Raw genomic sequence first — 27,948 nt, forward strand, 5'->3', positions numbered from 1 at the left:
AGGGTGGATGACTTTTGTTATTTTAATCAATGGAGGCAGTGATAAATGCCACTTACAGAAATATTCTAGTTTTTGTTTGTAAAAGCAATAGAAAAAAAATGATATTCACAGTATTAGAATATGGTTGACCCTTGAGCAGCATGGGGTTGAACTGTGTGAGTCAATATAGACACAGATTTTTTTTAAATAAATGTGTTGTAAAGTTTTCTTTGGATATTGGCAACACACTGAAAAACCTTGCAAGTAAACCATGTAGCCTAAAAATAATGAAATTTTTTTAAAGTTAGGTATGTTATGAATGCATGAAATTTGTATAGATATTGTCAGGCACAGTGGCTTACGCCTATAATCCCAGCACTTTGGGAGACTGAAGGGGACGGATCACTTGAGGTCAAGAGTTCGAGAACAGCCTGGCCAACATAGTGAAACCCTGTCTCTACTAAAAACAGAAAAATTAGCTTGGCATGGTGGCACATGCCTTTAATCTCAGCTACTCGGGGGGCTGAGGCAGGAGAATTGCTTGAACCTGGCAGACAGAGGTTGCAGTGAGCCAAGATTGCACTTCAGCCCTGGTGACAGAGTGAGACTCCATCTCAAAAATAAATAAATAAATAAATATGAAGTATGTGTAGATATTACTCTCTATTAACATTTACTACCATAAATATACACAACTCTATTATAAAAAGTTAAATTTTATGGAAACTCATACATGTAAATACTTAAGAGCATATGTGGCACCATTTGCAATCAAAACAAATGTAAAAATATGTAAAGATACAGTGTTAAAAATATAACTACATAAAATTAAATGTAGTACATACTATATACTACTGTCAAAATTTTGTAACCACTTCTTGTTGCTAGTGAGGTGAACTCCAGTGTTGTAAGCATCCCCTAAAATGCTGTATGATGCTAATTGTCTTCTTGTGAACAGTTCATCTCTCCAGTGAATTACATATCACAGTAAAAATGATCTCTTATGGTTCTAGCATATGTTTTTCATTACATTTAGTGCAACAAATGTGATGAAAATCATTGAGGATAATGGATATCTGCCCAAATATGTTTTTAATGTCCCTGAAAGTATTCTATTCTGGAAAAAAATATGCCACAAAGGATATGTATTAATAAGAAAGAGAAGTGAGCACCGAGATTTAAGGCAGGAAGGAATAGGCTCTCTATTGCTTTGTGCAGATGCAGTCAGGTTTATGATCAGAACTGTCCTTATCTATAAAGCTGCTAACCCCCAAGCCTTGAAGGGAAAAGACAAACATGAGCTGACAGTCTTTTGTTTGTGCTATAAGAAAGTCAAAATGAAAACCCTTTTTTTCTGGATTTGTTTCATTGATGCTTTGTCGCTAAAGTTGGAAGTACTTTGTGAGCAAGGAACTTCCCTATAAAATTCTTTTAATATTAGACAATGGCCCTGGCCATCCAGAACTCCATGAGTTCAACACCAAAAGTATTGAAGTGGTCTACAAATCCCCAAATACTTTGTCAGGTAGTCACAAGGAACGTTAAGTCTCATGACACATGGTACTCTAAGAAAAGGATTGTCAATGCTGTGGAAGAGAACCCTGGTAAAGAGAACATCATGAAAGTCTGGAAGGATTATACCATTGAAGATTCCATGGTTGTTATAGAAAAAGCAATGAAAGCCTTAACAATAATAAATTCCTGCTGGAGAAAACTGTGTCCTGATGTACATGTTTCATAGGATTTATGACAGAGTCAAGGAAATCATGAAAGAGATTGTGTGTATGGCAAAAAGGTGGAAGGCGAAGGATTTCAAGATATAGATCTGATAGACACCACACCAGAGGAATTAACAGAAAATGATTTGATGGAGATGAATGCTTCCAAATCAGTGCCCAAAGACAAAGAAGAAGATGTAGAAGAAGCAATGCCAAGAAACAAATTGACACAAGAGAATCTGGAAGAAAGGTTCAAATTATTCAAAACCGCTTTTGACTTCTTTTATCACATGAATTCTTCTATGATTTGGACACTGAAACTAAAGCAAATGGTGGAAGAATGATTAGTACTATATAGAATATTTTTAGGGAAATGAAAAAACAAAATTGTCAAACATAAATTATGATGTATTTTTATAAAGTTATGTTGAGTGCACCTACATCTCCTGACTCCCCTTCCACCTCTTCCACCTCTTTTGCTTCTGCCAGTCCTGAGACAGTGAGACCAACTCCTCCCTCCCCTTTCTCTTCCACAGTCCGCTTAATCTGAGGGTGGTGAAGATGAAGATCTTTAGGATACACTTCCACTTAATAAATAATAAATATATTTTCTTTTCCTTATGACTTTCTTAATAACCTTAGCTATTTTCTAGCTTACTTCATTGTAATACAATACAGTACATAATGCATATAACATCAAATATGTTGTTATTGGCAAGAATTCTAGCCAACAGTATGCTATTGAGAGTTAAGTTATTGGGGAATCAAAAGTTATGCTCACATTTTCCACTGTACAAGGACTCGGCACATATTTTTCAAGGCAACCCTAACCTCCACATTGTTCAAAGGTAATTCTGTTTGAATGACTTCAAGAGTTTGCTGAGCTTTTGAATATGAGTTCTTTAAAAATCCCCCCTTGATAATAAGGAACATACTTTGTAATAAATATATTGTATCTTGGGGGTAAGTCACTTCTTTTGTTCCCTAAGAACATTTTGTTTCATATTCTCTCCTTCATGTGTTTGTGTATCTATATATATAGATAGATAGATACACACACATATACGTATATATAGTATATATATAAAATATATACATATATATAAAATATATATATACCCACAAAACTAAAATAAAACTTAAAAAAAAAGTCCTGATAGCATAGCCAAGACCATACAATAACCACCCTCAACTGGTGAATTATTGAATTGAAAACTTGGAACACATTCACCTTGAGTAACCTGAATTCATGAGGATAAGATTATTTTTTTTTTTTGAGATGGAGTATCTAGCTCTGTCCCCCAAGCTGGAGTGCTTATATATATATAATATATATATATATTTATATGTACTTAATATATATGTATATATAATATATATATTTATATGTGCATAATATATATTTACATGTATATTATATATATAAAATATATATTTTAATTTTATTTTATGGCCACCATATATAGTTGTACAGAGCTTTGGGAGGGAGCACTTGCATGTGCGTCTGTGTTATGATAGTTTTCAAGGAAATGGAAGTAAACTTGAGGCAAAGAAGAGGCAAGCATTTTTTTCAATTTAATTAGAGGCACCATTTAGGTTAGGAAATTTTATTTGTTATTTGATTATTTAAAAATTATTATATCATTTTTATTAGATTTCTTTCAAAGTATATATATTCTTGAAATATATTAGTGTTGGACTTTTGATTGTTACTAATAAAAGTTTTAAGAGTAGAGTCTTCCTCGCCTCTTCATTCCCTGAAACATTAGGCATAGCAACCTGCTTGTTGTAAGAACATAAAAATAAAGAATAAACTTAATGGAGTCAAGTGAAATTGAAATTGGAATTGGCAAAGTAGGGAAAGCAGGATCTAAGAGTACCTAAAAGTCATAAGCACCAGCAAATATATTTCAGAATCACAGCAAATATTCTCAACTCTGAAGTATTCTTTTTGGATGATGTATCTAAGTAATCAATGAACCGATATGAATTAGCATGGGGAAGACAAAGACATAAGACATCAGGGTATCATGCTTCTGACCATGGGTATTTCTCACATTCCTCAGAAATATCTTAGTTTTTCTATCTTCTTTGTATTTATAATACGTACTGGAGTTGGGCCAGGCGTGGTGTCTCACGCCTGTAATCCCTGAATTTTGGGAGGATAAGGTGGGTGGATAACTTCAGATCAGGAGTTCGAGACCAACCTGGCCAACGTGGTGAAACCCCACCTCTACTAAAATACAAAAATTAACTGGGTGTGGTGACATGTCCCTAATCCCAGCTACTCAGGAGGCTGAGACAAGAGAATTGCTTGAACCCAGGAAGTGGAGGTTGCAGTGGGCCAAGATCGTGCCACTGCACTCCAGCTTGGGGGACAGAGCTAGATACTCCATCTAAAAAAAAAAAAAAAAAAAAAAAAAAAATCTTATCCTCATGAATTCAGGTTACTCAAGGTGAATGTGTTCTAAGTTTTCAATTCAATAATTCACCATTTGAGGGGGTTATTGTATGGTCTTGGCTATGCTGTCAGGACTTTTTTTTAAAGTTTTATTTTAGTTTTAAGGGTATATGTGAAGGTTTGCTACATATGTAAACTCATACCACTGGGGTTAGTTGTACAGATTATTTCATCAATCAGGAATTAAGCCCAGGACCCAGTAGATATCTTTTCTGCTCTTCTTTCTCATCCCAACCTCCACCCTCAAGAGAAACCTAGTGTCTGCTATTTCCTTCTTTGTGTTCAAAAGTTCCCATTATTCAGCTCCCACTTATAAGTGAGAATATGCTGTATTTGCTTTTCTGTTCCTGCATTAATTGGCTGAAGATATTAGCCAACAGCTCCATTCATGTTCCCAGAAAAGACATGATCTCATTCCTTTTTATGGTTGCATAGTGTTCCATGGTGCATATATGTACCACAATTTCTTTATCCAAACTGTCAATGGGCATTTAGGTTGATTCTGTGTATTTGCTATTGTGAATAGTGCTGTAGTGGACATTCATGTGCATGTGTATTTATGAGAGAATGCTTTATATTCCTCTGAGTATATACCCAGTCTTGGAATTGCTGAGTTCAATGGTAGTTCTGCTTTCAACTCTTTGAGGAATCACCATACTGCTTTCCACAACGGTTGAGTTAATTTACACTCCCACCAGCAGTGCGTAAGTGTTCCCTTTGCTTTGCAACCTTGCCAGCATAATTTATTTTTTGATTTTTTAATAATAGTCATTCTGAGTGGTTGTGAGATGGTATCTCACTGAGGTTTTGATTTGCATTTCTCTAATGATCAGTGATATTGAGTTTTTCTTCATATGCTTGTTGGCCGCATGTATGTCTTCTTCTGAAAAATGTCTGTTCATGTCCTTTGCCCACTTTTTAATGGGGTTGTTTTTCCCTTGTAAATTTGCTTAAGTTCCTAATAGATGTGGAATATTAGACCTTTGTGAAATGCATACTTTGCAAACATTTTCTCCTATTCTGTAGGTTGTCTGTTTACTCTGTTGATAGTTATTTTTGTTTGTTTGTTTGTTTTCAGTGCAGAAGCTCATTGGTTTAATTATATTTCATTTGTCAGTTCTGGCTTTTGCTGCAATTGATATTGGTGTCTTTGTCAATAAGTCTTTGCCACTTCCTATGTCCAGGATGTTATTGTCTAGGTTGTCTTCTAGGGTTTTTAGTTTGGGGTTTTACATTTAAGTCTTTAATTCATCTTGAGTTGACTTTTTTTTTTTTTAGACAGAGTATCACTCTGTCACCAGGCTGGAGTACAGTGCCGCTATCTCAGCTCACTGCAAACTCTGCCTCCTGGGATCAAGGGATTCTTGTGTCTCAGCCTTCCAGGTAGCTGGAATTACAGGTGCATGCCACCATGCTCAGTTAATTTTTGTATTTTTAGTAGAGACGGGGTTTCACCATGTTGGCCAGGCTGGTCTTGAACTCCTGACTTCAAGTGATCCTCCCACCTTGGCCTCACAAAGTGCTGGGATTACAGGCGTGAGCCACTGTGCCCAGTCAAACACATCTTGAGTTGATTTTTGTAGATAGTATTAGGAAGGAATCCAGATTCAGTCTTCTGCATACGGCTAGCCACTTATCTCAGCACCATTTATTGAATGGGAGCCTTTTCCCCATTGCTTGTTTTTGTCAGCTTTATTGAAGATTAGATGGTCTTAGGTGTGTGGCCTTGTTTCTGGAATCTCTACTCTGTTCCATTAGTCCATGTGCCTGTTTTTGTACCACAACCATTCTGTTTTGGTTCCTGTAGCTGGTAGTAAAATTTGAGGTCACCTCGAGTTATGCCTCCATCTTTGTTCTTTTTGCTTAGGATTGCTATGGCTATTTGAGCTCTATTTTGGCTCCAGATGAATTTTAAAATAGTTTTCTCTAGTTCTGTGAAGAATATCATTGGCGGTGTGGCCGAAATAGCATTGAATTTTCAATAGCATTGAAAATTGCTTTGGAAAGTATGGCCATTTTAATAATAATGATTCTTCCTGTCCATGAGCATAGGATGTTTTTCCATTTGTTTGTATCTTCTCTGTTTCTTTTTAGCAGTTTTTTAATTTTCATTTTAGAGATCTTTCACCTCCCTAATTAGCTGTATTCTTAGATATTTTATTCTTCTTGAGGGACTTGTGAATGGGATTGCCTTTCTGATTTGGCTGTTGTCTTGGATGTTGTTGGTGTATAGGATAGGAATGCTAGTGATTTTGTACATGGATTTTGTATCCCGAAAACCTTGCTAAAATTGTTTATTAGCTGAAGGAGATTTGAGGCCAAAACTATGAGGTTTTCTAGATACAGAATTATGTCATCTGCAAATCAGAGAAGTAAATCTGAAATCAAATAATCCTCGTAAATAATGTTTTAACTTTTTCTTTACCAAAATATTTTGAAAGATTCCTTTATTTTCACTATAAAGTAGTATTTACATCATTTGAATGGAGATCTGTGAATAGATAAAATTGACTTTCATTTTTTAAGTATACCAAAAAAAGTGAATTAATTACTGTTTCTTTTCCAAAGCTACCTCATTCTTCCCTTTCCTACATGAAACCCTGAAGAAGAGAGCTAGCTGACCCTCCACAGTCAGTAGCTATTTTTCACTCCTAGCAAGGATGATATTTTTCACTGCAGCAAATTGTGTGATCCAACCCTAGCCTGCTCCACTGTGGACTAGAACCACTTCCATCACTTAGTTGACTCGGGCCATTGGTTCCCCGCACAAGACATTTCTGTAATAATGAAATAATGAACTTCATTTTTTGGCAGATTTTTAAAAAGTAAAGTCTATAAATTTATATATTTTTATATATTTATATTTGCATATACAAATATATACATATATATGTACATGTATATATTTGTTTTCAATTTACCTTTGTGTGCCTGGCAGAGATATTTTTGGACCAGAAATAAATAAGGAATTTTCCACATGTAACACTTTTCTATGTGCAGCAAAGGTTTGTTTTCAGTTCCAGTAGCCATATACATTTTATTCTACATTCACATCCTATTGAGGCCAATGTGCTTTCTGATGTAGGACACCGTAGTGGACTGAAATCTTTTAAGCCTGACAAACAGTAGTTTGGTATAGTTGGAAGATCTAATTTAGCTTTGACAGTTTAGGGAGTCCAGGGCTGAGAGAATTCTCCTAAATTCGTGGCTGAAATATTTCTGTTACTTAATTACACATCTGTTCTTTCCCTAAACTTAGAGATCAAGTTTACTCCCTGGGAATTGCATCTTAAGTTAGTAACAAGTAGAACTTCACCATCTAATGTTTTCTTGTATTTTATTAGGTCAAGGACTTTCTATCCTGATAAAAATACACAGTTTCATTATGCTCCATTTTAGGCATTTTGCTTTCATAATTTGGTTGTGTGTGAGGATATCTGTATCTTTTATTAATATGGCTTACCCATGAGTTTCTCAAATTGCAGTTTTACAGAGTGCATGAGATCGGCTGACAATTGAGTTGTGGGCATGCTACAAGCAGCTTTAGTTGCCTTTTTTATGATGTCAACTGCAACAAACAATTTCTCTGTCTTGAAAAAGACAACTTGTCATGGACCTGAATGGTGGCTGATGAGAATGACAGTCACAGAGATGACTAAATGATGCAGCCTCTGTCATAACTCCAACTACTCAGAATAATTTGAAAATGGTTTCAGTTATAATATTTGCTTTTCAAATGTCATTCTTTGATACAAATATTCATAACCATAGATCCTCAAAGAATCAAAAAGGCTTAATACCCCAAGAGAAAAAAGGGTAATGATTTCACAACCACGTAAAACTCAGTACAATGGATATAGTTTAATGTACAATAGAATACAGATTGTCGAAGTTTTTTGTGAAATAAGTCCTCCACACTCCACCCTCACCTTTCTTTCTTTTTTGTGTTTACCCTTCTAACTAACTGTGAGTGAGTGTGTGTGCCTGTGCCGGGCGAGTGTCTCTGGTTTCTGTGTAAGTTGTCCCCAGCTTGTATGTACACAAGGAAAAGGATATTAATCTTAGATAATTCTTAAATATTCTATGATTTCCTTTTCTGAGTCCTTAGCAAAAGCAAAACAAAATGAAATAGAAAGAACTGGAGATCCACAGTCTGCTTTGAGTATGGTCTGCATGTTACCAGCCTCGAGAAGTGCTCCTGTTGATGCTTGCACTTCTTTCACATCTGAATGGTGAGTCACCTGTACAAAAGCCGAAGATCAAACCACACCGAAAGAAGCTGGCCAAACTCCCTGCATAAAAGCCATGAAGAAAAAAAGTCATTCTTTCTGTTTGCGTAAAATGTTTCTTTGATTTCTTCCCTTATAGTATGAGGTGATTGGGCAAATTAATCTATAAATCCCTTCAGGAGCAAACATCCTAATTTTCTTTTAAGAACTTCTATTGTTACATAAGAATATCTCATTAAGCTTTACATTTCCTAGAGAACAGCAAGGTAGTAGATGATAATGAAACAGGAAAGAAAAAGATTTCAAAAGTTATGTTTTACTAATGAAAATAAGGTGTTAAACACACTTTTAAATTAAGCATTTTCTTAAATTTAGGATTTGAGAATCTGTTTCATTTCCTTTCTAGAGACTGTTAATGACAATTTCTCCTCTATGAAGAGGCAATGTGAGTGCATTGACATTATTAAACCTGTTAAAGCCTATTGCCTAATTCAGAATTTATCTGTCTGGTAAGCTGATTAAAAGAATAATTTTCCTTCTAATTGGAGTAAATTATATAGAAACTTTTTATGTCTTAGAGTTTTAATATCTTGAGTTTATCACTTTTATTCAAGACTCTAAAATGGGATGCTTTTTGTAGCCTCAGGCAGAGGTATTATATAGCAAGATGAATAGTAAAATCAAAATATTGTCATATATTAAAACCTAATATGTTTGAAAATGCTTAATCACCCACAACTCTCCTGAACTAAGCACCACAGTGGATGTTAAATTTGCATTCCTTTAAATTTTAATTTGTGATTTTCAAATGAAACAATTTATTGTATTTTAAACATGCTTTCCTTATTGTATATTAGATATTTTTGCCATATGTTACTAAATATGTTGATAGATTCTAAAGATTTTGCAATTAGTAAATATTCATGCAATATGTGTGGTTTTCTTTATCTCCTAAGATTAGACTCCCTTTTAAACTCGTAGATTCCTAAAAACTCAATTCAAAAATTTTTATAATGATAGATAATGATTTGCATGAAAAGTATTTGCCCTTTGGCACTGTCATTTTACTTCACAAAATGTTAGGGTTGCGGGATGGTGAATCTATATCTACCTATCCATATTATAAACTTGGTCAAATTTTAATAGATATAGCTATATACAATTTTAATGGTACTGTCAACAGGTATTGATGGAAGAATTCGTGTTCAGTGTGACTTTCTTTATAACTGGAATAAGACCATAGATATTTTTATAAATTATGTTTTTTTAAATAAGAGGGTTTTCCTTGTAGATATAAATCTATTTCACTCAATCCATTTTTAAGTGTGTCATAATAATTTTGCACCATGACATAAGGAAAAATTTTGCTACTAATAGATATTTAGTTTATCTGCAAGTTTTTAAAAAATAGTATAAAAATGCAATGTATTTCTCTTTGCACAAATATTTTTCAAGATATTTTGAGAAAGCATTTCTGAATTTAAAATTATGCAAATTTTAAACATAATACATACTGTGATATTGCTTTCCAAGAACAATGAACCAATTAATAGTCCTTTGAAATATTCATAAGGGTTTTCTCACGACTTGGCCAATTCTGGACTTTATCCAATATATCAAATGTATCTATTTTTCTTCCTTTATATTTTGCAGTCTGTTGGAGAAAAGTATATAATTATCTTTGCTTTTATTTTCCAGATGGCATGTGAGGTTAAATATTTTCATATGTTTAAAAGTAATTTTGATATTCTGCTGTGTGATTTTCTTCTCCATAAACTTTTCAAGTTGTTTGGTTAAGCTTTATCTTGTTTTCTTCTTTCCAATATTTTCCTACACATTCTTTGTTTCTGATATATGCTTTAAATATTTTCCAGCCTGTTATTAGTTGATAAAATTTATTCTGACATATTTTGTAATATAAAAATGTTTAATGTTATGTAAACAAAGGCATCTGTCGGTTTCTTTATAATTCCTTCATCTTTTGACTTGTTAAGTGAATCTTCCTTATCCTAAAATTATAAACATATTATATTTTCTTCCGATTTTTAAAAATTTTGTGTTTTATATTCAATGTCTGAAATTTATATGTGTTGTGTGACTAAATATAGATTTCCAACCCATTTTTCTAGATTAATATCCAAGTTTTATCATATCGTTTTTTGACTTATCCTGTATTTTATATTTAATGCCAATTTATATATGGTAAAGTCTACTCTTTTCAGTATATAGTTCTGTGAATTTTTACAAACACCTGAAGTTCCGTAGTGACCAGTATAATCAAAATATAGAACAATTCAGTCACACCAGAATTTCCTAACTGGCCTTTTCTAGTCCAACACCTGTCAAACACTCAGTCTTTGAAAATTCCTAATCTTTTGCTATTCTTAATATTTTCCTTTTCCAACATAGCATACAAATAAAATCAAATCGTGGTATGTAGCCTTTGAATCTGCCTTCTTTAACCTACCATAATGTATCTGAGGATCATGCATGTTGTCATGTGTGTTAACAATATATTTATTTTTCTTACTGAGTACTATTTTATTTATTTATTATTATTTATTTATTTATTTATTTTTGTGAATCGGAGTTTCGCTCTGTCGCCCAGGTTGGAGTGCAGTGGCGTGATCTCGGCTCACTGCAACCTCCGCCTCCCTGCAACTCCCGCCTCCCGGGTTCACGCCATTCTCCTGCCTCAGCCTCTCGAGTAGCTGGGACTACAGGTGCTCACCACCACACTCGGCTAATTTTTTTCACTTTTAGAAGAGACGGGGTTTCACTGTGTTAGCCAGGATGGTCTTGATCTTCTGACCTCGTGATCCGCCCACCCTGGCCTCCCAAAGTGCTGGGATTACAGGCGTGAGCCATGGAGCGAGGCCGAGCACTATTTCATTTTATTGATGAACCAGAGTTTATGTATCCGTTCTCCAGTTGACAGACAATTGGGTAATTTTCAGTTTGGGGCAATTATGAATAAAGTGTCTAAATATTAGAATAGAAGTTTTTGTCTGTTGATTTTTATTTCACTTGGGTAAATAGTAGTAGGATTGTTGGGCTACAATAAGTATATTTTTAATTTTATAAGAAAGATCTTGTCAAACTCTGCAATCTTCAATGTCTAATATGACTATTTTGACAATGATTTATCAATTTTTAATAATTTGTGCATTTTGCATATTACTTAGGAAATATTTGTCTAACTCAAGATTACGATGAATTTTCTCCTACGTTTCCTTCCAGAAGCTTAATATATTTTGATCTATGATCCATTTGGACTAAAGGGAGTGAAGTGAATTGTTGTATTTTGTGTGAGAGAAGAGTGTAGTTTCCTTTTTAAAATAATACAAAATAAATATTTATCTATCCACTTGTTCTGACACCATTTATTGAGAATATTTTTCTTTCCCCAGTGGCAACTTTGTCAAGGTGAAAGAGGAAGGGAAGGAGAAGAATGAGGACAATAACAACAATATCAAGATGCCTGTGGGTATATTTATAAGAATTCCAGGCCGGGCGCGGTGGCTCAAGCCTGTAATCCCAGCACTTTGGGAGGCGAGATGGGCGGATCACGAGGTCAGGAGATCGAGACCATGCTGGCTAACACGGTGAAACCCCGTCTCTACTAAAAAATACAAAAAATTAGCTCGGGTATGTGTATACGGTGGTCCCAGCTACTCGGGAGGCTGAGGCGGAATGGCGGAACCCAGGAGGTGGAGCTTGCAGTGAGCTGAGATCCGCCACTGCACTCCAGCCTGGGTTTACAGAGCCAGACCTGTCACAAAAAGAATTCCAATAGGGATGAACCTGTTCTGTATCTTGATTGTGACAGTGGTCACAATAAAAAGCATATGTAGGATAAAATTCAGACAGAACTAAATATGCCCATATACTAGCCTTCACACATGAGTTCATTTTAAACTGATGAAATCTGAATAAATTAAGTCGATTGTATCAGTGTCAGTATTCTGGTTGTGATATTTGATTATAGTTGTACAATATGTTGTCACTGGAGAATACTAGGGAAATAGTATGAGACCTTTCTGAATCATTTCTTACAACTGCATGTGACTCTCACATTTGCCTTTGGGAATTATCACAAAATAGAAAGTCAAAATTAGTTTTGAAATATTCTAAAGTAAATGCTTGTCACAAAAATAACTGGAAATCCTTGAAATAAAAGCCACAAGTGATATGAACATAGTGGCCATAAGAGACATAGTAGAATAAAACAAATTTCCCAAATAGTGACCTATTTAATAAACAGGCAAGTATTGGAGGATAAATTATGTTACTATCTATTCAATAATCTCATTTGCTACAGTAAGCTTTTTCATCACAGCAGAATGGCCTAAAAGGAACAGTACAGGGTGAAGAGGTCAGTAAGAATTAGTTAAGACTTTCATAAAGCAGGCTAATGACCAGCTAAATTCTATAGAAATTTACTTCACATCTCCATGCAGCATTGGTTTGATTATTTAACTCTCCAGTCAATTAGTTCAAATAGCATATTCAGTAAAAGCTATTAAACTAGTTGTGCATGTAAATAAAATGGATAAAAATCCAGTTGCAACAGAAAAGTAATAAAGATATTAATTAATTAGAATTCTGCCTCTCAGAATTATTAAGACTTAAAATCACCTTGAGCAAAAGTTTCTTTTCTCAGGATGTCTATAAAATGTTTCTTTTTTCAGGATGTCTATAAAGTACCTAGGAAAAAAAATGTACAATGAGTTTCCATTATAACTTTTTTTAAAAATTCGCGTATCAACACATCTATGAGGCTTCTACAGGAAGGCAGATGACCATTCAATACAAAATACGTGTTCTACCGTTCAAAAATGTTTGAAGATGAAGTGAGTTCTCTTTTGAAGATAGTAGGCTCTTTTCTTGAATGTGTTCAATCATAGCAGTTGCATAAATTTTAACTGGAAAAAGTATAAATTGCTTTAGACATGCGGATTGTATAAAAATGTACTACCTAATTGATATATTTTGAAAATAGAAGACTTTAAATCTTAATGACAAAGTAATTAATTAACAAATCTAGCCCCAAACTACATTTGAAAATGCAAACAAAAGAAGCCCAGATGTTAGTGTTGCAGCTCGGAATAGAAGTCAGGTATCCTGAAACCAGACCTTGTTACTTGTCCTTTTCTCCCTGAATATTAACCAGCATTAAGTCTCCATTTCTTTTCCTTTTTCTTTTTTCCTTTTTTTGTTTTTGAGATGGAGCCTCGCTCTGTCGCCCAGGCTGGAGTGCAGTGGCGCGATCTCAGCTCACTGCAAGCTCTGCCTCCCAGGTTCACCCCATTCTCCTGCCTCAACCTCCCGAGTAGCTGGGACTACACAACCTCTCTTAATTTTCATTCACAACAACCCTGTGAGGTTTGTACTAATTATTCCATATAGCAGATGAAGAAGTGAGGCACAGGAATGGCAAATGACTTGCCCAGAATGGCACAGTATATGAAAAGAGGACATAAGATTTTTTTTTTCATTTTACCATGTGTCAGCAACCTAAAAGGAAGAAGCTGAGGCAAAATTAACATAAAGTGTTTATCTGGGCCAGGGTTGAGCACTGCAGCCCAGGACACACTTCCAAAATGCCTCGGGGAGTGCACCAGAGAACAAAAGAGAGGTTCAGGTTTTTAAAGAAAAAGGGATGAATCAGAAGTGGTGGGTGCAATTTCAAAAGTTGTTTATCAGGAATTCTCTTTGGTTTACAGAAATAACATTGCTTAATGATAGGTTATATATTGTTGAACTATAGAGTGTTTGGCATTTTATTGCGACGTGGCATCCGTTAGTCCAGAGCCCACAGAGTAAGTGGTTTCAAGAGGTAATTATTTCAGTTCAAGGGGATGTGACAAGACTATCATTTCATTCCAATGCCTCTCTGGTCCTGATAATTTAAAGTGGCTCACATGTCTCAAATAAAAAGTTTATTTTGTTCTTCCTTTATTTTTCACACTTTTAAAAAAAAGTAGGGCTACAAAGTAATTTTGTTACATAGTTATTGGTAAATTTAAAGATATATGCATCCTAGGATGTACAACTTAACATTTACATGTGTACCATAGGTATGCCCTTCCACATGACAGATGGAAACAATTGTCTTTATAGGTGAAAAATTAATATAAATAAAATACTACATATCATATAGCAGAAAACTGTAATGCATTTAAAATAAGAAATGTGCATTATTCTCTTTCTCTTCCTCTTCTTCTCTTCCTTCTTTTTCTCCCTCTTCTACCCCACACTCTACTCTCCTGAGATAAGCTTGTGTGCATGCACTGTTGGAAATGTTCTCACAAAGCTTACAGACAGAGATAAATTTCAGAGAAAAGAAATCTAAAGGCTAATACAATAAAAGGTCAGGCATCTATGGCAACATAAACAAAAGGAGCTTAATTCTAAATGTTAAAATGTGGAGATGTGAGAAATTGATTTAAACATGTTTACAAATTGCCAGTATAAATAAAAACCTGCAAAAAGAAAACATTACTTCAGGTGATGTACTCAAAAACAATTGATGTGATTAAGTTATAAAGAGAAAGGTAAAAGGCAAAAAAAGTAAGATGAGAAGATTGTTTAAAGGGCTGTAAGTTTAATGATTCACTCTCCCACATCAGCACACTTTGATACTCTAGCATATCTTTTTAAACTCTTGCATCAATTTGTCTAAGATTCTGATGATATGTTGAGTGCTTCTAAGAGATTTTGTAGGAGTCAGAATATATTATTGTGGTTATTAATCCTTAGGTTTCCAAGGAATGTGTTGATCACTTCCCAAAGCCAAATAAAAATCTCTCACAGTTCTACATTAATGACTAGATGCAATAAGCACCACATTTGGCTTGCTATTTTCCCATTTAGCAGAATGGAATGAACAGTTTTCAAGCCACTTTCCTAAGTACACATAAAACAGTTTCATCCTCAGGAGCCACGTGTCTAAAACGCAGTCTCACAAATGCTGTTCTTCACACTGTACTCCTTCCTCACACATTTTTGTTTATCTCCATTTACAATTTCAATAGTGTCTTCTATGAAACTTTTGTGCAATGCTGCAAAGAGATTACTTGCGCAAACTTTATTTAAGAAATTTGTGAAAGTGTCATTTCTGGGTTCCTTTTCCTCCATGGATTTGACAGGCCATGGAATTTAGAATATCTGTTTATTTTGCTGGGGTCCTTAATTTGCTCAGTATTATTAACAAAATCTCACCTTTTATAAATTATGTACGCCTTGCAGAAAACATTTACCTAGATTATGTCATTGAATTTTTACAGCGTACCTGGGAAGTAATCAAGGGAGGCATCTCTGACTCTAGACAGTTTAGGAAAATGATGCTCAGAATTACTGGCTTACAGAACATGTGACAGTGATAGTAGAGTCATAAATTGGAACCAACATTCTTTTTTCTCCATGTACAATACTCTTCCTAAGAACAGCACCTTGCTTTGCATAAAAAGCAGTGTCATAAGCTAAGCTTGTGGTGGGGAGAATGGCCCTTCAAAGGTATCCACTTCTCCTCTTTAGAATCTTTGAACATGTTATCTTCCATGGTGAAAGAGACTTTGCAGATGTCATTGACTTCAGTCTTAAAATAGGAAGATTATCCTGCTTTATCTGAATAAACTCATTGTAATCACCTTACAAGGGTTTCCTTATAAGGTTCTTATAAGGAAGTTTCTTATAAGAAAAGGAGGAGTTACGAGAGTCAGAGTCAGAGAAGATACGACAATAAAAGCAGAGATCTGAGTGATATGGGGCCACAAGCCAAGGAATGCAGACAACTTCTAGACATTGGAAAATGCAGGAAACAGATTCTCCCCCAGAGTTCCAGAAGAAACACATCCCGGCTGACACTTTAATTTTAGCTTAGTGTGACCCATTTTGTACTTCTCACTTCTGGAACTGTAAGAGAATAAATTTGTGTTGTTTTAAGCTACTAAGTTTGTAATAATTTCTTATAACAGCAATAGGAAACTAAATATCTTCAGATAATACTTCTTGTAAATTAACACCTCAGTACAATTTCACACTAAGTATCATATTATGACTAGGAACTTGCCCCTTAATTGAAAACCAGTTTAAAACTAATAATTTAATATTCTTGATTTATAATTTTATTGTGTTTTTCTTTCTCTTGTTACTTTTTACTTCTTAATTCAAATTTTTTGTTTCATTAGTCATACATAAGAAATGTGTTTTCCACATTCTTAGTCAATAGGCTTCTAGACTTCTGATTCCTTCCGAGTAATTTTGCAAAAAGAGAGGCTGATCATTTCATTATTGCATGGCATGTTAGTGAATTATGTGTGCTCACAGAACCTCACTATCAGCAGAGTCCAATATGGCATAGGAAGCTAAGAGACTTATTGCTGAGTTCTCTCTCTGGTGAGAATTATTAATTTCAATAAATATTGTGACTATAAATAAATATTGGTTTATTTTAACAGCTAAGACTAGTTTCTTTATGGGCCTTATTACATTTTGTCTATGTATAAATTAATCTTGTCAAGTAGAAGTCATCTTGATCATACATGTCAAGGATATGAACACAGTGTTATTCCTATAAATTTTTGCCATACCCTTTTTGTTGCTGACATAACTTGTAGGTACCAAGAATGCTCATGCAATTTCCTGACTTCAAAGACAGGCACCTTGTCTGAGGTCAACATCTGACTAATTGTAAAAAGCCACTCAATCTACAGTTTTAAGGTATCTAGGATAGTTCCTGGAGGGCAGAGCCTTTACTGGCCTTATCCTATCCCCATAACAGGTGTTAGTGACTCCATCCAGCTCTAGAAGTGATGAGTGAGTGAAAGGGAATTTTGAGGTTTTTAAATCTATTTTCCAAATTCTTTTGCAGAAACAGTGTGTTAAATTATATTTTTATCAACGGTGTGTGAGAGGGTTCCTACCCATTTTAAAAGTCTTATTTGGTGGGAAAAAATGTATTGTTTTAATTTGTGCTTCTTTGTTAATAAAGTTGGATATTACTTATTAAAAAGTAGTATTCCAATATTTACTGCAAAAATAAATGGTACATTTAAAAATAACTAAAAAGTCTAATTGGATTGTTTGTAACACAAAAGATAAAGGCTGGAGGAGGTGGATGCCCAATTTACCATGATGTGGTTATTACTCATTGCAGGCTTGTACCAAAATATCTCATGGACCCCATAAATATATACACCTACTATGTACCCACGAAAATTAAACATAAAAAATTTAAATAAATAAAAAGAAATAGAAAAATTAAATAAATGATGATTCACTAGACCATAGAGCTAATCTCTGTATGCCTGGGTCCATATTCCATTTGTCATGAATTGAGAAAGAACATTTGTAACTTTTTCCAAAAAATTTAAAGAAGGACTAGCAAGGGGACATTCAACATCACTGATAATTATATATATTAATACCTTCCAAAGAGTCAAAAAGCTCAAGTTATTTTCTTAGTCACTATGAAACAGTGCTTGATTTCTTCTCAAACACATTTTGTTGAAAATAAAAGGCAGTGTTTATTAGACCATAAACTGTGTATATCCTTCAAGCATTTAGTGAAAAACCTAGCATTAAATTATCGTATCTGTTTCATGCTGTTTACCTTCACTTGTCTTCTGTGCTTTTATGAGATCATTGACTACTCTAAATCAAAGCATTTAAATAGTCGTACAAATATCTACTCGCCTACTCATCCGGAACTCATTATTATTTATGGTGAGAGAATAAAGAAGCCTCTGGTTTCATTGACATTATGATTTATAATGCCTTGAGGAATGAAAAAAATACAATAATTTAAAGTCAGTACTGTTTGTCATTTTTAAAATGCAGACTTCAACATTTTTGTAGGTAATAGCTCCTCTTTTTTCTAGCAACAATATCTGGAAACTTTAAATGAATGAGTAAAAGAAAATTGGTTGTCTACTCACTGTCAATCTTCCCATTTCATATTCCCAGATTGACAGGATTACATTTTATAATTTTCAATAAACCTCCAAAGCATATGACTCATGATAATAATCTTAGTTATATGATCAAGAGAATTAACACTTGAGTATCAGGTCTGTATAATATAAATAATTCACATTGTAAGAACATACTTTCAAAGTTTATTTTGAAGTATAAATCAAATTATACTTGTTGCTTAGTGCTATCAAAGAGAGAACAATGATAAAATCAAAATTGAAGCAAGTAGTGCAAGTCCAATCTTGCTTACATTTTGACATCTCAATTTGTGATTTTTTTCACTATGTTCAGAAAAATGGAAAATTATAATTCTGAGAGAGGTTTACTCTAAATTGGACATAACACTAATCCATGAAGTAGTGTACTTCAAAGCATAAAAACATATTTTGAGTATATAATCCCTAATGTACATTTTTTAGTTACTAATTTATAAGATGTTTAAATGTGCATAGGTGATTAAGTGAATTTATCAGGATAATTTGAGTTAAACAGATGCATCAATTAACTAGCTGTATCAGACAACATGTTCTCTGACCTCATTTTCTAAAACTGTCTACATTTAAATTTTAATTTTCAAATAAGAACATAGCTCAAATAATTTGATTAGCTGGTAGTATAAATTTCTCACTCCAAATTTTATTTATGAAATACCTTTTAAAACTTATTAAATACATGTAACTTTTATTTTGATGTGGTTTCTTTATATATTTTTAGGTACAGATTAAGTGTATTCATATATGTAAATACATCTATACTGGTTATGTTAGAAAATTTAAAATATCTGTAGAACTTTATAATATACAGTGTAATTACACAATCCTTACCACCTCTCTCTAGGTTGTAAATATAGAATATAAGCAGGTCAGAAGCTAGGCATATGCCTATAGTCCCAGCTACTTGGGAGGCTGAGGTGAAGCTCATATGAGCTCGGGAGTTTGAGATCAACCTGGACAACACAGTGAGATCCAGTCTCAAAAAAATAATTTAAAAGCAAATAAGGATATAATTAATGGAATATTTTGTTAGCCTTCACACAAATGGAAATATACAATTTTAATAGGACTTGTACTTTTCTGGAAGGGACAGATGTCGGCAATCAAGTGATAGTATTAGCAACACAAAAAGAACTATCTATGAAAAAGTATTGACATGATGAACTTTTAAAACATTACGACCTTCTTCTCTGAGAAAAACTTTTAAGGGATCAAATACAAATATAAGATTAGAAAACAAATACGTGGAAAACACATATCCGATAAAGAGCTTGTACCCAATATATGCAAAGAACTCTTGAAACTCAAAAATAAGATTTAAAATAACTCAAGTATTGGGCAAAAGACTAGAACAGATATCCAATGAAAGAAGATACACATACTGCAATTAAGCATATAAGATGCTTAACATCATTTGGCATTGGGAAATTGCAAATTAAAACATCACTGAGAGCACTGCTCACCTCAAAGAATGACTAATACTTTAAAAAATTGATAATATCAAATTCTTGCAATTATATGGTACAACAGAAATTATAATTCACTGATAGTGAAAATGCAAAATGAGCCAGCCATTTTCTAAAATGATTTGGCAATTTCTTACAAACCTAAAACGTGTTTTACCATATAATTCAGCAATTACACTCCTAGGTAGTACTATGAAAATTCAAGCCCATGCAAAAGCTGCACACTAATATTCATATCAGTTTTATTCATAATCATCACAATTGAAGCCATCAAGATTTTCCTCAGTAGGTGAATGTATAAAAAAACTGTTACATCCATAAAATGGAATACTATTTAATAATAAAAAGAAAAGGGCTTTCAAGCCATGAAAGGACTTACAGGAACCGTAAATGCACATTTCTGAATGAGAGAAGCCAGTTTGAAAAGATTATACACACTGTGTAATTCCAATTATTTGACATTCTGGAAAAGAAAACTATAGAGCCAATTAAATATTCAGAGTTTGATGAAACATAGGGCATTTTTAACAATGGCAAATTATTCTCTATGATACTGCAATGGTAGATATATGATACTACATATTTGTCAACCCCATAAAACTTCACTGGACAAAGACCGAAACTTAATGTATGCAAACTTAAAGAAAAAGTCATTTAGGAGAAAAGATCTGAAATAGAATGCAAACTGTAACGAAAGAATCTATCTGTATTACAAACATGAAATGACATTGCTGAAAATAGTTAGGAGAGAGGACCTTAGGAAGTTTAGAAATGAATGGCTTCTATAAGTTTAGAGGCAAATGGAATTGAACATAATGCATTGCATTGCTGATAAGGCTGTTTCTTGTAAGGTGCAGTTAAAAAATGGTGATACTGCTATACATGCATAGTAAAATTCAGTAATTAAGTAAATACATTGTAAATGGTGGGAGCCAGTTTTCTCACCATTGGTGTGGGAATTTACAAATAACCCAAGGAAGTAGTAAGGAATGATAAATTTGGTAATGGATTAGAGCTAGAGACATTTATATGAACTAATATTTACCTTAACATAGATAATAGTTGCGTGCTGAATAAAAGGAACCAGGATTTCCTGGAAGAATGACGCAATGTCATTGTTAAAGGTACAAACTGAGCCCGGAGTGTCTTGTATAGCCAAAAAGTAAATATGCACTAAAACACATTAATAGGGGTATTTCAAAAGGACACAGGAGCCAATTGAAAAATGTCTCAGTGGCCAAAATTGACAGAATCAGAGCAAGAAAACAAATAAGTAGTACCATGCAATAATCTTCAGTATAAAATCAATATTCATATAACGATATTGATATAAATAAATTAATAAGTAAAAGTGAGATGGAAGACCAATCTTTCATGGAGAAAAAATCCAAAGAACTTATATAATACTCTGCCCTCAGGAGGGGAACTTAACTCTTTATTTCCTAAGAGTGGGCTACGCATGGTGTGACTTCCTTCCAAAGATGAAAGTACGAAAAGAGGCCATGGGGAAGAAAAGTAAACTTACAACGAGAAAACCTGACAAGTCCTTCCTCAGACACATAATTAAGGTCAACATCAACAACACCAAGAATGATAAATCACATTGGTAGTACCCTTGATACGATGTAATGAATATGGCAATTTACCTCTGTGGTATACTCTCTAAAATCCATAACCACAGTCTAAATATGAGAAAAACATTCGACAAATTTCAACAAAGGCTCATGCTGCAAAATGCCTGGCCAATATCCCTCAAAACCATCAAGGTCATATAAAACAAAGAAAACTGGAGAAACTTTCAGTCAGGAGGAGCCTAGAGAGACATAATGACTAAATGTAGTGTGCTATTTTCGGTGGGATCCTGGAACTCATGAAGGAAATTAGGTAAAAAATAGAAAAATATGAATTAACTGTCAGTGTTAATAGTGATGTATTATATTTGTTCATTCATTGTAACAAGTGTACCAGGTAAGATGGAACACATACATATATTATTGTATTTATCACATTCTCTTTGTAGGAAAAAGTCCTCCATAAAATGTTCTTCTCTTCTATATAAAGTTTTATTTCCCTTTGGATCTCCCTATCTATTTTCTGTCTCCCAAATTATTTTTATCTTACATATTTACCTTTTTAGTCCCTCTTGCTTTGAGTATGGATTTTCATCTCTATCGAATCCCAGGGACTTCAAAACTGATACTCTTCATATATTCCTGTGACTGCTGCACTCAGAATTCAATTTTTATCTAGCTTCTTCTATAAGATTCTGTTTTGCTCCATGGACATAACAAAAGGACAGAGTCACTCTGTCTCCTGAACATAGTATCTTCCAGGAAGATCAAAGCAATGGACAGAAAGTATTTCATCTCTCTAGAAGGAAAATTTAAACACCTTTATCCTTTAGCCAAGTTTATTTCTAGCCAAAGTGATATAAGTCATAGGGCTTTACAGTCTTCAATTATCTGGAAAATTGTTGCCATGACTTAATCACCAAAGAGAACAATGATAAAATAAATAAGGAAGTGTTACTTGCAGGTTTAATATAGAAAATTCTTTTTATTTTATAATAGTTAATACATTTTCCCCTCAAAAAAAAAATGGCCTTTCTTGTAAGGAATCATATCCCCGTGCCTAAACATATTATCAATGACACAATATGATCATTTGTCAAAAGAAAGATTTTAGAAAAACATTCTGAGCACATTGAACAAATTAGCCAGGTCAATGATCATCAAACTGTGCTTGGGGGAACCTCAGAGTCCTGTCATGGGGGATGAAGGCAAGCTTGGTTCTTTCTCTTGAATCAGAGCTGCTGCACTTTCTACCTGTTTTATTATTGGGGGTTCCATACACAATTTTATCTGAAAATAGAAGAGTTGTGCTGGCAAAGTAAAGTTATAACTCTCTGGGCTGGATGACTTTTTTTTTTTTTTTTTTACGGAGTCTCGCTCTGCCACCCAGGCTGGAGTGCAGTGGCCCGATCTCAGCTCACTGCAAGCTCCACCTCCTGGGTTCACGCCATTCTCCTGCCTCAGCCTCCCGAGTAGCTGGGACTACAGGCACCCGCCACTTCGCCCGGCTAGTTTTTGTATTTTTTAGTAGAGACGGGGTTTCACCGTGTTAGCCAGGATGGTCTCGATCTCCTGACCTCATGATCCGCCCGTCTCGGCCTCCCAAAGTGCTGGGATTACAGGCTTGAGCCACCGCGCCCGGCCTGGATGACTTTTAAATGCCCTTCCATCCCAAGTATTTCGTGGTACAAGTTTAAGTGTCTATGATTCAGTGTGCAATATAAAAATATAAAGTTAAGAAAAAATATAAAAGGTAGAATTTCCACTGTGTCTAATGATCGATAATAACTGTTAAGGTTGTTGCTGTAATTTAATAGAAATAGTTAATAAAGTTTTGAGACCGTGTGACTAAAATACACTATCCAGAATAAAGGACTCTTTGGCTAACATGTGTCCGTGTGTCAGGAGAGAAATGAAGATTAGCAAGAGGTTACTAAATCCATAAAGTACAAAAATTATTTCCCAAATACATATTTATGTGCAATTATTATATAGGGACTCAATATTTTACTTAAGATATATTTTAGAAATATTTAGATCCATTACGGTTCAGTTGTTTAAAAGTTGTTTTCAAAGGAACCATCATAATATTTATGGTAAATAAATTTTCTTTTAATCTGAAATGCTTTACAGAGAATTACACATTCATTAACAGCAAGATTTAGACCCTCTTTAAAGTCTGAAGTATTAAAAACTATACTTTTATTCTGGTATAATTGACAAATAGAAATTTCTATACGAAAAGCCATGATGGTGAATTTCAATATGAGTAAAATTCTCAATCCCACAAAATGGAAACATCTAATACTTAAGCATATTTGTAATAAGGAAAAAAATAAGCCAATAATTTGACTCAGCATTTATTGAATGTAGATGATATAGGCCAAGTATGTAAGCCAGTTTAACTTTTTCTTTTTGCCATTGGTAATATGAGATATTCTCAACTGCATTTCAGCTTCTGTGTGTTACAGAACTTACACCACTCTGACTTCAGGTAACTAGGAATCATATCACAATAATATTCTTTTACTGTTTTTTTCCTGTGGTAAGAACACATGAGATCTACTATGTAACAAATTTCAAGTGTGCATTACAATATTAACATAGTCTCTCTACTGTATATTAGATCTCCAGAACTTATTCGTCCCATGTAACTGAAACTTTGTACCCTTTGACTAACCTCTCCCTATTTCCCCCTGCCCCTGCTATTAGAACTACCATTCTACTCTCTGCTTCTATGAATCTGACATTTTTTAGATTTTGCATATAAGGAAAATAATGCAGTATTTTTCTTTCTGTTCCTGGCTTATTTCTGTTAGTATAATGTTCTCCAGGTTTATCCATGTTGTCACAGATGGCAGAATTTTTTTAAAGATTGAATAATATTTCATTTTATACACACACACACACACCACATTTTCCTATTCATTCATCTATTGACAGATGCTTAGGCTGTTTCCGTATCTTGGCTATCGTGAGTAGTGCTATAATGAACATGAGAGTGCAGATATCTCTTCAAGATAGTGATTCCACTTTTTTTGGGGAAAAAAAAAAAATATATATATATATATATATCAAAAGATAACAGTCATCCTAACAAGTACGAGAATATATGTCATTTTGTTATTTTATATATATGTATTTATGTATTTATTTAGTTATTTATTTATTTTTCTGAGACAGGATCTCACTCTGTTACCCAGTCTGGAGTGCAGTGGTGCAATCATGGCTCACTGCAGACTCATCTTCCTGGGCTCAAGTGATTCTCCCACCTCAACCTCCCAAGTAGCTAGGACTACATCACCCAAGACCAACTAATTTATTTCATGTTATTTATTTATTTACTTATTTATTTATTGGTAAAGACAGGGTTTCGCCATGTTGCCCAGGCTGGTCTCAAACTCCTGGACTCAAGCAATCCACCCACCTTGCCTCCTAAAGTGCTGGGGTTAGAGGTGAGAGACACCACATTCAACCTATTGTGTATATTTAAGGTGTACAACATGATTTTTTTGTGTTTTTTTATTTTAGCTTCAGGGGACACATGCTCTGGATGTAGACATCCCAAAGTACATAGTATGTACATGGTGTGATGCTGAGGTTTGGGCTTTTATTGCTCCCATCACCCAGATAACGGCCATATACTCAGTGGGTAGTTTTTCAACCCTTGGCTCCCTCTCTCACCCTATTTGGAGTCCCCAGTGTCTGTTGTTCCAATCTTTGTATCCACATATGCCCACTTATAAGTGAGAACATGTGGTTTTTGATTTTCAGTTTCTACATTAATAAACTTATAGTAATGACCTCCAGCTTCAGACATGTTGCTGAGGAGGACATGATCTCATATGGCTGCATAGGATTCCATGGTGTATATGTACCACATTTTATTTTGGGAAGTAGAGACTTTTAATTTTTTTTATTTCAACTTTTATTTTAGATACAAGGGATAAATGTGCTTATTGAGAGTAGTGTGTAATTCAGAGGTTTAGAATATGGATCCCATCATCCTGGTAGTGAGCATGGTACCCAATAGGTAGTTTCAGAATCCGCCTCCACCTCCTAGTAATCCATAGTGTCTATTGTTCCCATATTTATGTCCATGTGTGCTAAATATTTAGCTTCCACTTAAACGTGAGAACATATGGTATTTGGTTTTCGGTTCCTGCATGCATTTGTTTAGCAGTGTGGCCTCCAGCTCCAACTATGTTGATGCAAATGACATGATTTCATTCTTTTTATGGCTGCATATTATTCCATTGTGTATATGTACCACATTTTCTTTATCCAGTCTACTATTGATGGGCACCTGGGTTGATTCTACGTTTTTGCTACTGTGAAACGTACATCACTAAACACGGAAGTGCATGCATCTTTTTGGTAGACTGATTTATTTTATTTGGGGGATATATCCAATAATGGGATTTCTGGGTCAAATGGTAGCTCTGTTTAAATTTCTGTAAAATATATCCAAACTGCTTTCTATAGTGGCTGGACTAATTTACATTTCTACCAACAGCATATAAGCATTCTCTTTCCTCTTTTCTCCCCAGCATTACCAGCATCTGCTTTTTGTTTTGTTTTATTTATTTATTTATTTATTTATTTATTTATTTATTTACTTATTTTTTAACTTTTTAATAATAGGCATTCTGACTGGTGTGGGATGGTATCTCATCATGCTTTTGATTTGCATTTTTCTGATTAGTGATGCTGAGCATTTAAAAAATATGTTTCTTGGCTACTTGTATGTCTTCTTTTGATAAGTATCTATTTATGTCCTTTGCCCCCTTTTTAAAAGGGTCATTTGTTTTTCACTTGTTGATTTCTTCAAGTGCTCTATAGATTCTGGATATTAGACCCTTGCTGGATAGATAATTTGCAAATATTTTCTTCCATTCTGTAGACTATCTGTTTACTCTGTTGATAGCTTATTTTGCTGTGCAAAAGAAGCTCTTTAGTTTAATTAGGTACCATTTGTCAATTTTTGATTTATTGTGATTGCTTTTGGGGAGTTAGCCAAAATTTTTGCCAAGGCTGATGTTGAGAGGATATTTTCTAGGTCGTCTTCCAGGATTTTTATAGTTTGAGGTCTTGCATTTAAACCTTTAATCCATTTTGAGTTAATTGTTCTGAGTTAATTGTTCTATGTAGTAAAAAGTGTCCAGCTTCAATACTCTGCATATGGCTAGCCAGTTATTCCAGTGCCATTTTTTTGAATGGGGAGTTCTTTCCTCATTGCTTGTTTTTGTCAGTCTTATTTGAGATCAAATTGTTGTCATTGTGTAGCTGTATTTCTGAGTTTTCTATTGTGTTCCATTGGTCTGTGGGTTTGTTTCCCCCACCTCAGTACAAAACTGTTTTGTTTACTGTGGCTTTATAGTATAGTTTGAAGTCAGGCAGTGTGATGCTTCCAGCATGGTTCTTTTTGATTAGGATTGCTTTGGCTATTTGGGCTCTTTTTTGGTTCCATATGACTTTTAGAATAGTTTTGCCTAATTCTGTGAAGAATGATGTTGGTAGTTTTGTAGGAGTAGCATTGAATCTCTAAACTGCTTTGGGCAGTATAGCCATTTTTATGGTATTGATTCTTCTAATCTATGAGCATGGACTGGTTTTTTTTTTTTTTTTTTTTTTTTTTCATCTCTGATTTCTTTCAACAGCGTTTTGTGCTTTTCCTTGTAGAGATATTTTACCTCCTTGGTTAGCTGTATTCCCAGGTATTTCATTTTCTTTGCGGGTCTTGTGAGTGGGATTGTGTTCTTGATTTCACTTTCAGCCTAGATGGTGTTGGTGTGCAGATATGCTACTGTTTGTGTACATTGATTTTGTATCCCAAACCTTACTAAGACTGTTTATCCATTCTAGAGCCTTTTGTCACAGCTTTTAGGATTTTCTGGGTACAAAGTCATAACATTAGTGAAGAGAGATAGTTTCACTCATTCTTTTCCTACCTGAATGCCTTTTATTTCTTTCTCCTTCCTGATTGCTCTGGCTAGGACTTCCAGTACTATGTTGAATAGGAGTGATGGCAGTGGACACCCTTGTCTTGTTCCAGGCCTCAAGGGAAATAGTTGGAACTTTTGCCCACTCAGTGTAACGTTGGCTGTGGGTTTGTGATAGATGGGTCTTATTATTTTGAGGTATCTTCTTTTAACGCCTAGTCTGTTGAGAGTTTCTACTACGAAGAGATGTTATTTCTTATTTAAAGCTTTCTCTACATCTACAGAGATGATCATATGGTTTTTGCTTTTGATTTTGTATATGTGATAAATCATATTTATTGGTTTGCGTATGTTGAACCAGCCTTATATCTCAGGAATAAAACCTACTTGATCATAGTGTATTAAATTTAAAAAAAAAAAACTTTTATTTTAGGTTCAGAAGTACATGTGAGGGTTTTTAACATAGGTGAACTCGTGTCACAGGGATTTGTTGTACAAAGTATTTCATCACCACGTATTAGATGATGAAATAATTAGGCCCAGTACCCAATAATTAGTTTTTCTTCTCATCATTTAGCTCCCACTTATATATGAGAACATGTTGTATTTGA

This window comes from Papio anubis, chromosome 5 (genome assembly GCF_008728515.1).
Source record: "Papio anubis isolate 15944 chromosome 5, Panubis1.0, whole genome shotgun sequence".
Taxonomy (NCBI): domain Eukaryota; kingdom Metazoa; phylum Chordata; class Mammalia; order Primates; family Cercopithecidae; genus Papio; species Papio anubis.